We start from the raw sequence: 6,128 nt of genomic DNA on the forward strand, positions 1-6,128 counted from the left end.
AAGCAACAATCAAACAAACGAAATTTTGACAAATTGAGGTTTTTTGTGGATGTTATTTGCTAGTTTATCAAAAAAAATATTTTAAAGATGTATATGTGAAGGAAATCGACAGATATTAAAGGGATAACCAAACTCATAAGTTAAAAATAAACTGACAAAGCCAAGGCATAAAACTAAAAAGACCAAACAGACAAACAAAAGTACTTCAAACACGACACACAACACAAAAGACTGTCACATCCCAACAACCGGGGATGAAATCTGGTGCTTATGAAGAATAATCAGATCCTGCTGCATATGTGGCGCCCTTCATTTAACTCATACAAGTACGCACCGGGTTATAAATCTGATCCGGTAGGTCACTACCTTCAGAAGAAAATGCATGTACCAAGTCAGTAATATGACAGTTGTTATCCATTCGTGTGTTGTGTTCGATCTTTTCACTTTGCTATTTGATTGGGGGCTTCTCGTTTATAATTTTTATCGGATTTCAGCATTTTTGAGATTAAACTTTTTGTTATGGAAAAGAGAACAGTATTGTGGTATCGACAATTGGAACATTTTCGCCGTCATCTGTAAAGTAGATATTTCATAACTGTCAACCAACTCGTGATGATGACGTCCGTAAAATTTAAAGAGGGATGATAAAATTTTCACTACTTAGAACTCTCAGCTTGATAGCATCATTGTTAGCAGGAACCCTCTAGCAATGCAATCATTTTAGGAAATAAAAGCCCTTGAAAATAGTATCAACTGAGAGGTTTATGCAAATATAGAAATGGAAGCTTCTTAATTGGGAAGCTGAAATAATCTCGTTTTGTTTTAAATTGAAACGCATTAACAATTTCTAGATTTGAGGCAGACTCAATTGTTTCTGGTATAGATCCGTTGAACATTGTCAAAAAACTATAAATAATTTAAGTGACAGAGCATCATCTTTATATGGGAAAGTGAAGTTAAAAGAAAGTGCTTAAATTTAAATGCAGTCAGCCTCATATGATTAAAATAACACGTTTAACTTGGCAAGAAGAGGAACACATTTGTTTTCCATGAAAATACTAGTTTTTTTTTGTTGTTGAAAAAACAGTCCTTTAAACGTAACCAATATCATATGTTGTCAACCAAAAAGTTGTTTGTTGCTAGTACTTTGTAAAGAATCACTCCGATTCAAACAAAAATTCTCCGCAACTGACATTATCAGGATGCTTGATTTCTTGATTGACAACATATTTGTTACGTTTGGAGAACGTGTTTTTCAACAAACTATCAGCATTCCCATGGGAACCAAATGTGCCCTTTTCTTGCCGACTTGTTCCTTTATGGGTCTCACAATAAAGTTAGCAATATCCTTTCACTTTAATCCCCTATATAGATGATGTTATCTCACTAAATAATTCAAAATTTGGTGACTATGATGAACACGTCTATCCAATTGAACTAGAGATAAAGGGTACACCAGATACAGCTAAGTCTGCCTCATATCTTGATTTACATCCAGAAATTGACAATGAGGGTCGGTTAAAAACAAAACTTTACGACAAAAGAGATGATTTCAGGATACGGAGTATATATCTTCCAATTTATACGATATTCCAGGGCATTTATTTCCGATATATGATTTCCTTGATAGAGGATTGTTGCTCACTAGGAAGCTATTATACCAAGTGTTCTAGATGATGAAGTTGAAATCACCCTCGTAAATTTTACGGACCTCAATACGAGTTGGTTGATCGTTATGGAATATCCGTTTCACAGATGATATCGGATATGTTCCTTGTGTAGTAACTGTAATCCCGTCCCATTTTTGATTATTGCGACCTACCAAATTAGACTATTTACCGGGTTTGTAATAAGATGAGCAACATATTAACACGACGGTTGCCACATTTGGATCCGGATCTGCTTATTCTTCTATAGCACCTGAGATCCACCCAGTGTTTGGTTGGGTTCGTGTTGCTAATCTTTGGTTTTCTATGTTGTGTCATGTGTAGTACCATTTGTCTGTTGGTCTTTTTTCAAGCCATGAATTTGCCAGCTTATTTTCAATCTCTGAGTTTGAATGTCACTCTGGTATCTTTCGCCCTTCTCGTTATGGTTCGTATGTGGTTCTTGTTTTGTTTGAATGATTTTTACACATTTTTTTGGTGGTCCTATATAACATGCTCCTCGATGTAAGCCAATGCTTCGTGTTGAAGGCAGTATTTTGAATTATGATTATCAACTCTTTATAAATTGTGACTTGTAAAACAAGATGGCATTCATACAACATCTCCTGATTTATATTGTATGTTTACATACGGACCTGGTGTAGGTAGGTTCTTCATTTCTAAAGCTGTATTTCGAGTTTGCAGGTATGTATTTCTGCATACGACTTATTACTAATCTTATGATACTCTACGAAAAAAAAACGTTCACTTGTTACATGGACCTTGTAATCGTAAAACTGTATTACAGAAACTAAGTTTATAATGTTTGTACAGAAGGAATAACACCACAAGTTCAAAGCTTCATCATTCTCATTGATAAATTCTGCAATTTCTGGTTTGTCTTATGTTCAAATAAGGTGGAATTCATTTCATGTCATAACTATACCTTATCCTGACTTGTTCTGAAAAAACAACATACCTGGAATTGCATATTAGAGCGCACTTGTTCCCAAAAGTTTGATAGTACGAACACATGTACTTTTGATCTAAACAACATATTATGCCAATAGAAATTTTAAACTTAACCATTTGATACATTTCTCTTTAAAATAAAGTCAAGGTGGCTGTTATATCACCTTATTTTGATTCACAATTTCGCCTAGATCTTAAGTATACAACCTTACTTTTTTACAGAATAATACAATAATTAAGATGATTAAGTCCAGGTATGCCTATACATACTGTCATCAGTCAATCAAGTCGTATGTTTTCCTGCCAGAGCATGGATACTCCAGAATAGTAATTAGATCCTGAAGCACAAAAGGCACTCGTCTTGTCGTATTAAATTGGCACCCAATCTTATTTGTTGACAATTAAAAAATATAGAACCCACTTAGTCTTACTTAATACCGAGAAGAAACACTTCGTACTGATTTTTATTTCATGTACCTTTCTTCACCTTTTAGAAGACCAACGACTCATATTAAAAATATGGAGAATTGAGATCACAAAAAGATAAATGTTACACATATCCTACGTTAAATTGAAAATGGAAATGGGGAATATGTCAAAGAGACCACAATTCGACCACAGAAAAAAACAACAACAGAAGGTCACCAGGTCTTCAGTGTAGCGAGAAATTCCCACACCCAGAGGCGTCCTTCAGCTGGCCCATAAAAAATATATACTAGTTCAGTGTATGTATTTGCGGTAAGGAGTTATTGTAAAATGTTCAAACAGTGTATTCAAAATACGAGGGTTTGATTCAGAAAGAGAGTGGGGTTGGAGGATTTCATGTTGTTTTTGTGTGGGTGGGTGGGGGTGGTACTTGTGTATATCTTATAACTCACCATTTGTTGAAGAGATAGTAAAATGATTATTTATTATTAATGATAATACTTTAAACACCAAGTAAATGTAAGGACAATAGATAACACTTAGTACTAACGACTACTTTTATAACAATTCACTATGAACAGATATCTACGTTTGATTGTAATAATTATTACTTTGCATACATATGGTAAGTGTGGCAGTAAGATTGAAAACTTAAACATTTAAGGTGGTACCCAACACTTTCACTAAAATTTATTTGGCTCTTTTAATTTTCATAAAATTTTGTCAAAGTCTTTACTTTGACCTTTTAATAAAAGTATAAAAATTTCAAAAATTTTGAACCAACCGTTTTGTCAGAAAAATTACACTGATTATATAGCAGTTTGACAAACACCAATTGTGATCATTGAGAAGCTTTATATTCCTTTTCCAACACAACGTCATTAAAACGTTTAGCTAACTTTACAGAGTTATCTCCCTGTAGTGTTAGGAACCACCTTAAATTTGTTAGTTTATACATGTATTATACAATTATCTGAACATAATCAATGCGTTAGACAATAATGAAACTTCAAATCAAACTTGTTTTGTTATTTCAGAGACATTTGGAAGTGATTGTCCCATTGGCTGGCACCACTTATATCGATCATGTTACATGTTCAGTATTGATGCCTATGATTGGTTACTCGCGGAGGTACTACTTTAAAAACAGCTAAGACATGTATTATGTAGAAAACAATTTGATTGTAAAAGCGTTTTCGTAAAAATATGGATTTCCTGGCTTGGACAATCATCCAAAATATGTTTTATCTATGAAACAGTAAATATATATTCAAACTTTTGACATTATAATGTATCGTTACATTTTGATACCTTGTGTTTAGAGGAATATTATTCCAATCTCTTTGAAGAACGTTGTGATACCAAAAATTAATTATTCAACCAGAACGTTTTAATAAGACCATGTAACTTTTAGAAGATACTTTTCCAAAAAAAGTAACATTTGAGTGACGATTTCTATGTATTGGTCATTTGATGTTCCTTATTATCATCTAAATAGTCACCAAACCTCGAAATATCCCTAGATTTATACACATTGAATATAATTTTCATATTAGCACTAGCTGTTTATGCTCTGCATTCTTATAAGCAATAGATTGGACAGTTTTGGTTCGTATGTGGTTCTTATTTTGTTTGAATGATTTTTAAACATTTTTTTGGTGGTCCTATATAACATGCTCCTCGATGTGAGCCAATGCTTCGTGTTGAAGGCAGTATTTTGAATTATGATTATCAACTCTTTATAAATTGTGACTTGTAAAACGAGATGGCATTCATACCACATCTCCTGATTTATATTGTATGTTTACATACGGACCTGGTGTAGGAAGGTTCTTCATTTCTAAAGCTGTATTTCGAGTTTGCAGGTATGTATATCTGCATACGACTTATTACTAATCTTATGATACCCTACGAAAAAAAACCGTTCACTTGTTACATGGACCTTGTAATCGTAAAACTGTATTACAGAAACTAAGTTTATAATGTTTGTACAGAAGGAATAACACCACTAGTGCATAGCTCCATCGTTCTCATTGATAATTTCTGCAATTTCTGGTTTGTCTTATGTTCAAATAAGTTAGAATTCATTTCATGTCATAACTATACCTTATCCTGACTTGTGCTGAAAAAAACAACATACCTGGAATTGCATATTAGAGCGCACTTGTTCCCGAAAGTTTGATAGTACGAACACATGTACTTTTGATCTAAACAACATATTATGCCAATAGAAATTTTAAACTCAACCATTTGATACATTTCTCTTTAAAATAAAGTCAAGGTGGCTGTTATATCACCTTATTTTGATTCACAATTTCGCCTAGATCTTAAGTATACAACCTTACTTTTTTACAGAATAATACAATAATTAAGATGATTAAGTCCAGGTATGCCTATACATACTGTCATCAGTCAATCAAGTCGTATGTTTTCCTGCCAGAGCATGGATACTCCAGAATAGTAATTAGATCCTGAAGCACAAAAGGCACTCGTCTTGTCGTATTAAATTGGCACCCATTCTTATTTGTTGACAATTAAAAAATATAGAACCCACTTAGTCTTACTTAATACCGAGAAGAAACACTTCGTACTGATTTTTATTTCATGTACCTTTCTTCACCTTTTAGAAGACCAACGACTCATATTAAAAATATGGAGAATTGAGATCACAAAAAGATAAATGTTACACATATCCTACGTTAAATTGAGAATGGAAATGGGGAATATGTCAAAGAGACAACAACTCGACCACAGAAAAAACAACGACAGAAGGTCACCAACAGGTCTTCAGAAATTCCCGCACCCAGAGGCGTCCTTCAGCTGGCCAATAAACAAATATATACTAGTTCAGAGTATGTCATTGCGGTAAGGAGTTATTGTAAAATGTTCAAACAGTGTATTCAAAATACGAGGGTTTGATTCAGAAAGAGAGTGGGGTTGGGGGATTTCGTGTTGGTTTTTTTTGTTTGTGTGGGTGGGTGTGGGTGGTACTTGTGTATATCTTATAACTAACCATTCGTTGAAGGGATAATAAAATGATTATTCATTATTAATGATAATACTTTGAACACCAAGTAATTGTAA

The sequence above is a fragment of the Mytilus trossulus genome, chromosome 2 (genome assembly GCF_036588685.1).
Source record: "Mytilus trossulus isolate FHL-02 chromosome 2, PNRI_Mtr1.1.1.hap1, whole genome shotgun sequence".
Lineage (NCBI taxonomy): Eukaryota > Metazoa > Mollusca > Bivalvia > Mytilida > Mytilidae > Mytilus > Mytilus trossulus.